General features: G+C 33.8%; 1 protein-coding gene across 10 annotated transcripts in view; it reads left to right on the top strand.

The window, feature by feature from the left end:
* Window positions 1-12,436, top strand: part of LOC114330194 (adenylate cyclase type 5) — a 1,795,244-nt gene that overhangs the window by 38,252 nt on the left and 1,744,556 nt on the right. For 4 of the 10 annotated variants that reach the window (XM_050641855.1, XM_050641847.1, XM_050641849.1 and 1 more), the window contains exon 1: window positions 1,975-2,270. The exons of 4 other annotated variants lie outside the window; for them this stretch is intronic. The gene's annotated coding sequence lies outside the window, so the exon portion shown is untranslated. Of the gene's footprint in view, window positions 1-1,974; window positions 2,271-12,436 lie in introns of those variants that run through there. 2 more of the 10 variants (XM_050641850.1, XM_050641853.1) reach the window with 1 other exon arrangement.

The raw sequence follows: 12,436 nt of genomic DNA, 5'->3' as shown, positions 1-12,436 counted from the left end.
ACCCGAGATAGATAAAGGCGTTTACTATCTGGTATTACTGTAACATGTTAGTCAGTTGAATTGTGTCGAATCTGTCGACCACCATTATTTTTGTCTTAGCTTTATTGATTTTCAGACCAAGTTTATTGCTTTCGTACTCAACTCTTCACAGAAGATTAAACATTTCTTGCTCATTTGCTGCTATAAGTGTAGTGTCATCAGTAAATCTTAAATTGGAGATTTTCCTACCAGCTACTGTTACTCCACCGTCCACTCATTCCTTCTAAAACCATCCTCATGACATGTTCACCATAAATGTTAAATAAGTCAGGAGACAACACGCATCCTTGTCTAACACCTCTCTCGGTCTTGAATTGGTTTGAGAACTTCTGATCTAGTCGTACTGTCGCTATATTAGACTGGTACAGATTTTTAATAAGTGTCACCAGGTACATTGGTGCGCCCATTTCTATTAAAATTGACCACAGATTTATCCAGCTTACACAATCAAATGCCCTTTGGTAGTCAACGAAGCATATACTCATAGGTACTTGAAATTCTCTAGACTTTTCAATGAGTTGTCTGTTGTCTCAGGTTCAGGATTTGTTCCTTTGTACCTTTACCCTTTACAAACCCCGCTTGTTCCTGAGGTATTTGCTAACGTAGATAGGTTTTTAATCTGTTTTTAATGATATGCAACAATATTTTACTCGCATGTGTTATTAGTGACAGTCTGCGGTAGTTTTCACATCTAGTAGTAGTTCCTTTTTTGTGTAGTGGGATATAAATTGAGGTACACCAATCAGATGGCCATTTTCCTGAATTCCAAACAGCGACACAGATAGAATGGATGATATGTAACCCTTTGTCACCTAGTAACTGTAGTATTTCACATGGTATTGAATCAATTCCTGGGGATTTATTTCCCTTTAGTGATTTAATTGCATCTTTGACTTCAGCGAGTAAGACAGTAGGTTCTCTAGGGTAGTCACAAGGCCACTGATTTTCTGCTGATACCTCGTTATTTTTATATAGTTCGCCACAGTAGTTTCGCTATGTTTCCAATATTTCATCAGTATCGGTCTTTAAATTACCTTCCTTTTCTATTACAGATCACGTTTGAGGTTTACATTCTCTGGTAAGGAGTTTGATCTTCTGGAAGAAGACCCTCGGTTCATTTCGATAGTCATGTTCCTCTACCTCTCTGCATATTTGAGAGATGTAATCAGCTTTATCTTTGCGGCACTGTTTTCTGATTTCTCTCGATAACGCTCTGTAGAAATTTATACATTATCAAATGTTTCAGACTTATGTCAATGAAAAGTATCTGGATATATTTAAAAATGCTGTAGATAGCTTACAATAACATGCGATTTAAAAAAAAAATCATTCACAATAATTATCTAAACCTAGGAAGCAATGGTTTTCATAGGATAATCACTAAAACATACAGTTACACACTCCAGAGTTATTCCGTGAGCATATTGGTCATAGAATAATATTTCATCATAATTATATGTCTTCCTCGTTATCTTTTTATCTAAATATCCACAAAAAACTGTAAGGGAACCAATGCAACGAATAATAATTATATCGTTATATTACAGATTTCAAACTTTACCGATATTTTTTAGAACGAAAACGAACGAAGTTCTTGTTAAGTTGTTAAATATATTTTATTTTTATATTCGATACCGAATGATTTTTGCGAACAAAATATTATTAAGTAAAGAATTTATAAAAAAGTAAATCTTTTTAGTAGAAAATATTCGACAAAAATTTCCTATAATGGAATAATTTTCACATGACAAACATCTCTAAATTTCTGCGTCACTTGCTTTCTATATTGGCCCGTCACATTATTCTCCAATGCGTTTATACCTAGATCCTTGGTGGTCCATCCTCCATCCTTCGTTGATGAGATGACATCAGCGCTGGCGCATGCCAGCCCGACTCGTATCTCCTTACCACCTGTAGCGTAGAACAGGCTGTTCCATATACTCGATTGTTTCCACCGCCAGCTTCGACAGTGGTAATCGCCGCGAGACGACGATAACTCCACGCCGTTCGCGATTTTCGGTGACGCAAGTTTACGCTCTTCTCCAAAGTCGCTAAACGCGCCCACAGGTTAGGCTTATCTGGGATAGTAGAAAGTGAAATAGGTAGTTAAGACGTTCAGTAAGTGTGTTATTATTTGTTAAAGTTGCCGTTGTGAACAGTGATAAAAATGTAATGAACCATCGACTGCACTGAGACTGTTGGACTGATCCGCATAACATAAACTTATCTTTGTAAGTTTACGTTTACTTTTAGTATTATTTATCTCTTTTATAATGTTAAAAATTTCAACGGTATCAGAGCAAATCCCAACAGTCGAAAACAAACAATGGCAGCAGTTCATATCACTTAATAGCTATCACTTAATTTTTTATAATGTCTAGGTATATAATCATGATGAAACAAATACCATCAAAGTGTGTTATTAATATTGGGGCATTAATTTTATCAGAAGCTGACTAAAATTATGTCAAAAAGGATTTAGAAAATGTATTCGTGTTTCGTATGATAAATACATAATTCTTTGCCCTTGAACGTTTTAACAAGTTAAATAGTTAAATATTTTTATCATTTTAAAACCATTATAACTATTTTTTATTAGGTACTAATATATTATTACAAAAAAGATAATATTAAGATAGTTTTACTATAATGATTTGTGTATCATGATATAGGGTGTTTTAATAAGCGATGTGTTTATGATCAGTACCAGCGCTAGGGTGACGCCTGCCTGCAACACTAGCATAGGCGGGTTTTTTTTAATTAGTATTATAGCACCAGCGAAAAAGCTCAGTTTAGCGCCCCCCAAACAGGGGCGCCCGCCTGCAGTGCATCCCTTGCAGGCACGATATCGCCGGCCCTGTTTAGGATGTTTCCTTTAGGGTACCAGAAATCTTTCTCTTGGGAGCTTTTGCCTTTTTATCTGCTCTGTTTAGATTTCAGGTACTTATCAACATACATATAGGCAGTGCTGTTTTTTTAACAATAGGGGTTCCGGTACGCAATGTTTCGGGGATCTGGGGAGGGTTCATAAAGGGGGTCTGCCTCCGGGAAAACTTTTTAAATTTAGCCTCAATAAGGGCGTTTTAAAGCTATTTGGTAGCAAGGAAGAGATTCAGGAATTTGTTTATTATTGGTTATTTTTTTAGTTTTCTGTCCCAAGAGGTGCCGGTACGGCGCGGCGTACCGGCGCGTACCGTCACAAAAACAGCACTGCATATAGGTATTTTATTTTGTAGCGGGTTGCATAAAAGACGAGTACTTTTTAATGTCAGAGGTGATTTTAATCTAAATTCTAAATTATAAGTAAATCGATTAAGTATTATAACATTCGTTTTCTTGAATACTCTAGATAATATTCAATACTCAAGGGTATTTTATGGAAATATGTGCAGATTGTGTATAAAGAAGCTTGGTTTCGGACTCATTACAATAGCCACAGGCCACAGATCTTAAATTTTGTTGTAGATGGGTTAAAAAGTTATATGTACCTATGTATATATTAACACATTGACGGAACGTCTATAGACGTCTAATTTCCATTTATGTAATGTGACACAACGTCTATAGACGACATTTTTAAAATAACGAGTTGTGCATCTTCAAAATACATCTATAGATGCATATGAAGAACGACATACATGATCGTCGTCCACATGTTTACAAAAAATGTTAAAAAACTCATTGTACATGTATTAAAAGCGCTAAAAGAAATTCAGCAATTTCCCTATTCTACTTTGCAAAATTCATATAGTGTCACAATACTCTTGCTTATACATTTGACGCACTGTCCGTTTTACTAGTTTTATACCGTTCTACGCCTTTCCGTTCCCAATCACCACTTCTTTTTATTATGACAATCTTCCTCTATTAAATTTATTTCCGACATCGCCTTGGAGATGCCCTTTATCCATGTAGTTGCTGGTCTTCCTCGTTTTCGTTTTCTGTGGAGGTCAATTCTAACACTGTTTGGGGTTTTCTTTCCTCCATTATTCGTCTTAGGTGTCCGTAGTCCGTACCAAACTAGTTGTTGTTTTCGATGTCGTCTATCCTTCCGTTTCCATTTGTTGTCTAATGTCGTCTTTTATTATGAGTTCTAGTCTAGATCTTCTTGCTGACCTTCTCATCTCAGCGGCTAGTAAGTTGTACCTTGGAAGAATAAGGACCAATCTCCAAAAATTGCGGTTTTTAGCTTATGGTACCAATATTCATGTCTTTTTTCATACTTTCAGTAGTAAACGGGCCAATCTCCTAAAATTGATCATTTAAAAATAATCATCTGTTGATGATGTGAAATTAATCATCAATGTGCCAACTAGCTGAATTTTATAAAGGCCAATGTGTCACTTTGGCCCTTTCAATACGCAGGCTAATCTAAGCCAATGTGGTGATTTGCCCTTCGACGCGTGCAGTTTACGCACGCGGTCGCATAATCTTACTTTTATGGAAGTCGGTTGCTTCTTTTGTGTGTTTTATTTTGTGTTTCCAGTTTATAATAATTGCGTTAAATATGTATTCAGACAGGACTCGAATAATACTTGAAACCTTAAAATGACAAAGAACCAAGGTATGTAAACAAATAACAGTTATATGGATATAACTCATATGGATATAACATATGACAAGAGTTAGCATTGCTGGACAACTGGAATGACAGTATAGACATATATTTAACGAAGAATATTACCTGTCCTTTCATCATCCTGCTAACGACACATATTCTAAGTGTGACAGGATTAACTTAGCTCTCAAATCCTTAGCTAGTCTAAAGAAGGTTAATGAGCAACAACAGCAAGAAAGAGCGATAATGGAAAAACAAAAAGAGGACCATTTGCTTCTCGCAGAAAGAGCTTACTCAATGAAAGCAGCAGATAAAGAAAGTTCCAAAAGGGATGGAGCAACAGTTACAGCTTCTTTTGAATTGGAAAAGTGTTAGAAGATTTGTGTTGTCTTTACCAGAATCTATAACAAAACAAAGTTTTTACAGCGGCTCGTGCTCAGGACAAAATAAGAACATCTATTTAATAACAATATTTTGTACTTTTATGCAAGAAAAAGGTTCCGTAACTGAAATTAAATTATAAGTTTATGGAGCCTTGGCACATACACGTGGAAGCAAATACAATTCATGCCTCAAATGAGAGGAAAAAAAAAAGAAAACCACAATGGACATTGAGGTACCACATGACTGGTGCAATTTCATTAGGAGTGTACAGAGAAAATTTTCTTTAAATGTCCTCGAAATAAATCACACTGATTTTCTAAATTTTGGCGAGTTATTGACTAACAAGCTTTTTCACAGGAAAAAGAACGAAGAAGGTGAAGTAATACCATGGTTTCAAATCAAGTGGCTAAAATTCACCAAAGAGGCATTTGTTTTTTCCTATAGTACGAACTTCGATGCCACGAAATTCAAAAGAGTTTATCTTAGGAGAGGATCACTTCGAAAATGAGAAAACAAAATAGATTTTTTTTATTGGCGCCCATTAATACTGAACCTAAAGTGAAAGCCTAGTAAGGAACTATTGCCCTACATCAGTCAATACAATAGACGATTTTATGAAGAAATTAGCTATTCTGAAGGAAACTTGGATGATGATTTTTCAGCACAAGAAGAAGATGATTTTTCTTATTCTGACGGCTAAAAATAATAGTGTTTTGTTCTTTATCATTATTTTTTATTATTATTTTTATTAATAATACCCATACTTTGTAAACCTAGAACTTTCTGAATACATTTTATTAGTAATCGAAATTAGGATTTCATTAACTATGTAAAGTCAAGAGAGCACAGATGCATAATAAAAGGGCCATAGTCCAAACCAAATTATTATACGGTAAATTGAAAAAAGCCAATATCCACCTAAAATAACATTTCTACTAAATTTTGAAAAAAAAATTCATACCATTAATGGTCCTTGTGATACAAATACAGCTGCAATAAAATAAAACCTGTATATAAAATACTTTAAGGAAGAGAACGAATTTTAAGAGCGAGAAACCTAATAAGTAGAATTACTCAAAAGTAAGAAATTTGACTTTGGTCCTTCTTCTTCCAAGGTACAGGTTATCTTCGTACTTTTTGGTTAACTGCGAGACTTAAGCTCCATAAGTTTACACTGGTTTGAATGTTGTGTTGTAAATTCGTTTCATATATTTTTTGCCTCAGTACCAAATTCAGGGCTCCTATCATAATATGTTTTCCCTTTACTATCTCTTCTATTTTCTTCATTTCGGTCTGTACTCGTCAGTTTTCAGTTAAAAAGTTATAAGTAAAAATAGTGTGAAAGAAAATTCGAAAGTATTTATTAAAAAAAATATTTAGAAGCAATTCTGTTGGTACAGTAAATATTTTACGTCTTTGCAGCGTTGGTTAATATTTTCCTGGGTTTTTAAAACGCATTTTATCACAGTTAGATAATTTCACAAGAGTAATTATTTTGATAGTGTTCTAAAAGCAGCAGCACTTAAGTAATAAAGACATAGTTGGACTAAATGACAGTGTGATTTATTTTGGTCTAGCACTAGCCCACTATGATCTAATATATCCACGAGATTTATTTTACCCTAATACCTTTTACTATGTATAGTCTTTATTAATTGAGTAGGTCTATTACAATAAAGAAGTTAAATGTTATCAACCAAATAGTTACTGCAAATTTTTTTTATGTATCTTGTAAGGTTAGGCAAAATATTACTTCTATAATTTAATCTTCCAGGGTTATAGGGAAAATGTTTTAATTTTATGTTATAAAATATAAGATATTAGGTCAATAATAAGTATTACTAGTATGTTTGAGGTGACCTTCTGGTCGAGTTTAGTTATTTGAAAATATTTGGATAATTCATTTCACTAAATGAAATTAGCTGTAAACCAAAAGTGACATTACTTAAACGCAATTAACATTAACAAATGTTATTATGTCTTAATTAATAGTAGTACTAAACATTTCATCACAACGGGTAATATGTAAAATTATCTAATAACAAAATGTATTTCAATTCGTTCATTTCAGTAAAAAATATAAATTTTGAAAACCATCGACGAATCGTTCCTTTTTACTCCATGTTCATCTTGTGTTGAACGTATAATATGCGGATTCTTTCAAATTCATTGTGTTATTTAAATATAAAATTTATGTTCAATTATTCCAAAGATAACGGCATAATAATAATATGTCTTACGGTTTTAACCAAATAAGTTATCACATTTACAACGTATTTCACAAAACACCTTTGTTATCATCTTTTATTCATTGCTAAAGAATGGGATGTATATGCTAAAGGGGGTGCGGACTTTTCCCCAACTCGACTCTACCTTATCGGCAGAGTCTACGAGAAGTGTACGGTAAATTTAAGCTGTAATTACAAAGAAACAAATATGTAAGTATGTCTTTGTACTCACTTTATCACGCTTAACGAATTACGGGATCTGGATTTCAATGCATATCTTTTTTTATAATTCTCGTATCAAAGTTACGCGTGAAGTTAGTCGTATTGATGACAGTTGGGGAAACGTCCGCGACCCATGCTAAAGAGAGGTGATGTATACGATTAAAAGGAGAGAGCTAGAATATCTCGGACACATAATGAAAAACGGCACTAAATACAGATTACTGAAGATAATCCTTCAAAGAGAAGTGTTCGGAAAGCGAGGAATTGGGAGAAGGAGAATATCATGGTTAAAGAACTTCAGGAAATGGTTTTCCACAACAACTACTAATAGTCTGGGCAGATTATCGGAGAATAGGCCATTTTTGGGAAAAGTTATTGACCAGCAATTTTATTGCTGGAATCGAATTTTATGATTGTACATATTTATAATATAGGTATGCAAAGTCCGCAGATAGTGCGCTACTTTTTTTATAAACAAAATGGCGCCCTATAATCATGTTTTTTTCAATTTTTGCTCTATAACTCCAAAGATGTTAACTTTACACCAAAAACATTGAAATAAAAATTCACCGTAATTAAATTCTGCATCGAGACGGGTTTCTCACGATTTACTTCGACGAAAATTTTTCCCGGAAAATGCGGGTTTTTCCAACAAAATCTTTAATTTTCAACTAAAATTTTAGATAAATAATTGTTTATTAATAATTAAATAACTTGGTAATATAAAAGCCCTTTTCGTATAGATTACAATTCCAGAAGCTTATGGAAATTGAATGAACAGTTTAGCAACAATTGAATTTTTAATTAAAAATTTACGGTCGCTATAATAACCACAATAATTATGATACATAAGAAAAACTATGATTTTTGTATTAAAAGACACTGTACCTAGCTAATGCACTTTACAGAATTAAAATTGGACTATTTAAGCGGGCTCAGGAATATTTTAAAATTATTAACAATTTTTGGTTTATTAACAAATAGAATATCTCGGTAAATATTGAAACAGTAGCTTCGATTAATTCTACAGAAGATATAATAAACGGACATTTAAATAGGTTCCGAGAAGCACTGACAAAATGTTTTAAGGAAATGTCTTAATGCATAAGTGATGTCTCATATTATTATAGAGCTGACTCTATGTCATCAAGGGCAGTCTATTATAAAATTTTACCTAATCAACACCTGTAGTGTAATAATTCAGTTGCTGTCAATAAAACCATATTTTTTACTCCATGACTTCAAACAAATATTTATCATCGTCGATCGAGAAGAAAAGGACACAGGTCATCAGGAAATAATTCGAACCTTACATTTATTACATCGAATTGTCCACAACTTATGGCAGATTCCAGACTAGGTGGTTCATTGCGACACGAATGTGGCAATTCAGTTAATAAAGTGAACAGTTTTATTTTATATTCGTCCTCTCTTATCTAGGACTTTTTTAGTGCAAAAATTTGATATCTTAAGGCAAGTACTTATTTATAAAAATCTATCTTTATTTTATTGATAATGTTATGGTAGGGGAGCAAAGTATGCTAAATGTGCAGTAACTCGAGCTTTATGGCGACTTATTGGGTTGTGAAAAGTAGGTCCTAAAACCAAAAAAAGTTAAGTAAAGTTTTCCATTTTAGTCGGGACTTTCCATTTTTAATTTAATTTTCCATTTGCAACAATCGTTTCTTAAGATTATAGCGCCATCTATCCATAATTCGAAAAAATGTCTCGAATAAAAGTTACTTATTTTTACGTAAGGAATCCAAATCTGCCGTAAAAAATGGGCTCCCGTTTAAGGTTTTAAAGTAACCCTCCACCCCACTTCTGTGGGGGGTCGTGTTTGGTGCCATTCGATAAATTTTTCAAAAATATTGAATAAGTGTATTTTTCAGTTTTTCGATCTGATGTTCATTTCGCGAAATATCGTGGGATTCGTATTTAAAATTTTAAATTTACCCCCACCCCTATCCGTGGGAATTCGTGATTGGTATCATTCGATAGACTTGTGAAAAATATTGAGCAAGTATTTTTTAGTTTTTCGATTTGTCATTCATTTCGCGAAATATTCGCTTTTTTCTTGTGAAATTTTGGGACTTACCTATTTCTTTACGCCCAGCTCAAATCATTAAGTTTTTGAAATATACACTGTTTTGTATGTCCTTAAGGGAAAAGGAACAGAATGCAAAATTTTGACGCCTGTCAAAATTTTCAATGTATTTTAAATGTAATTATTTTTTTCGAATCATTAGAAAACTAATAAGTATTTTTGAAAAATTTAAACGCAGAATGCAAGATTACTTTATTACCGAGGACCGAAAGTCCTTTAGAATGAATAAAAAGTTTCTTTTGAATGAGATATTTGAAATTAAAAATCACACTAAATTTTCTCTTAGTTTTTCACCCCTTTAACTTATTAAAATAAACATTATAGAAGTTTTCAGGGACTTTCGGCCCTCGGTAATAACGTAATCTTTCATTCTGTGTTTAAATTTTTCAAAAATACTTATTAGTTTTCTCAGGATTCGAAAAAAATGAATCCCATTTAAATAACATTGAAGCTGAAAGTTCGTACCCATCCCATTAACTTACCTTATCTTAATCTGACGATTTCGAGTTTTTCTAAGGATATATTTTTTTTCGCCCCCCCCCCTCCTTATCGAATTCCCCTGCATTAAGAGGCAATATATGATAGAGGTACATTTTCAGGGTACAAGGTTTCTCCCCATGTAATATTCTCACGCGCTCGAGTAACTATAAAAATCCCCGCATGGGCTCCCCTACCATTACGAACGGAATACACATAACACAAAGATTTTCTAAAAAGGTTTGCAGGACGCCTGGAATTGTTGCATTTCTTTACTGTTTTTGGTCAGACTAAACAGCAATTTTGATAACATTTAAAATCCCCCAATCATCCAAATTACTCTTTTAGTAGTTGTTTACAGTTCATAGTGTTACTGATCATAACTTTGTTTACAATTACCGTAAAGTTAATATTTAAAAAGTGTGTAATCATTCTCCTGTAGTGTGGTAATAACTTAATACTTAAAGTAAATATCAGCTCTTTGGGAAGTCTAAGTAAACTTTGCCGATTAATCTATGCTGTAAAGTACATAGATGAATATATTTGTTTATTGACAAAGATACCGTACCGCACATAAACGGAACAGTTTAGATTAAAATGAATCGCTATTTTTTTTTCCTAATATATTTACTTCGGCTAAACCTGTGAATTGCTTAATAACATAATTTCTTATACAACATCCATCAGAAATTGGGCCTCATTAGTTAATACACATCTACTGAATTTCAAAATCACCTTTAGGGGAGTGCATATAGATTTTCACTTAGGAAAAAATCAAACAAGATAGAACTTTTTGTATAAGGCAGGTTTACATGTATCCAGTAACTGGCGCCAGTCGCACTGGAACGACAGTGCTGGCATGGTAGTGGCATCATGTAAACGCTTTTTGCTTCAGTCCAGCGCTCTCTGCCAGCGATGTCTCGAATAGAAAGCTGGTCTATTTTTCATGCCAGTGGCCCTCGTCCGCGTCCCCTTTAACCCCGTGCCAGTGGTTGTAGACACGTGTAAATACAGCGTTCCAGTCGCTGGCGCTGTCGTACCTCTGGTTTCAGTGGCAGTATTAGGATTTTTAAAAAGAGTGCCAGTGAGATTGGCGCCAGTTACTGGATACGTGTAAACGAACCTATCCAGCGCTGTCTTAGCCAAGCACTCGCATTCCAGTGAGACTGGCGCCAGTTACTGGATACGTGTAAATGTTACTTAATTTCATTAAGAAATGTTTTAAGTAACGTTTACACGTATCCAGTAACTGGCGCCAATCTCACTGGCACTCTTATAAAAAATCCTAATACTGCCACTGAAACTACAGGTACGACAGCGCCAGCGACTGGAACGCTGTGTTTACACGTGTCTACAACCACTGGCACGGGGTTAAAGGGGACGCGGACGAGGGCCACTGGCATGAAAAATAGACCAGCTTTCTATTCGAGACAGCGCTGGCAGACAGCGCTGGACTGGAACAAAAAAGCGTTTACATGATGCCACTACCATGCCAGCACTGTCGTTCCAGTGCGACTGGCGCCAGTTACTGGATACATGTAAACCTGCCATAATAAACAACATATCGAAAAGTTCTACTCGAGAAGTGGGTGCTTCATTTTTTATTAAACAAATAAACTACGAAGTTTGATGTTTTTTTAAATAACTCAGAAAATATAAATTTTAGAACAAAACTGACTTGACCACTGAAAAATTCAGAAAATTTTACAAGAAAAACCTTATATAAAGAATTTTCTAAAGTTAAATCTGTATCTTCTATAATTTTTTATTTATAACGCTAAAGTCACCCTTCTCACAAACATTGGCGCACTGTAAACTAGCGTACGGCGAAGTGAATGGTTGAGTTATTTTAATGTAATTCTTTAACTCATGGATCAAATGAAATTTTACAAATTGAACCCAAAAGAAGAATAATTAAGCTATCTTATGGTTATAATAAAAAGAAATAAAATATATGGGCATACGTACGGTGGGGGCGGAAAGTGAGGCTTACATGAATTTTGTTTAAAAATGATTTAAAAATGTGTAACTAATACAATTTTTCTTATAAAGCCCTTAAATTTGCACAACCTACCTTTCAAGCATCGTACTAAATGATGTCTCATTCAAAAAAGTATCAAAAATTTAATTCAATAGATATGACATATCAAATGATACCTTAAAAAATGTAATTTTTGAAATCTTCGTAGTTTTATAGAATTACCACCACTTTAAGACGGTACTACTCAAGTTTGAAGAGATCTATTACAGTTTTAGAAGTGCTTTTTAAAGCTTAGGATGCAATCTTTAAAATGCACTAAATTATTTTACTTTAGAAATGAAATAGACTATTTCTTTTTGAGAAAATTAAGAAAGATAACAAAAATGTAATACAAAAACCGAAAATTACCAGCTAAAAAATGTTTATATAAAGTGATCAAA

The sequence above is a fragment of the Diabrotica virgifera genome, chromosome 1 (genome assembly GCF_917563875.1).
Source record: "Diabrotica virgifera virgifera chromosome 1, PGI_DIABVI_V3a".
NCBI lineage: Eukaryota > Metazoa > Arthropoda > Insecta > Coleoptera > Chrysomelidae > Diabrotica > Diabrotica virgifera.
This window is presented reverse-complemented; position numbering and strand designations above follow the sequence as displayed.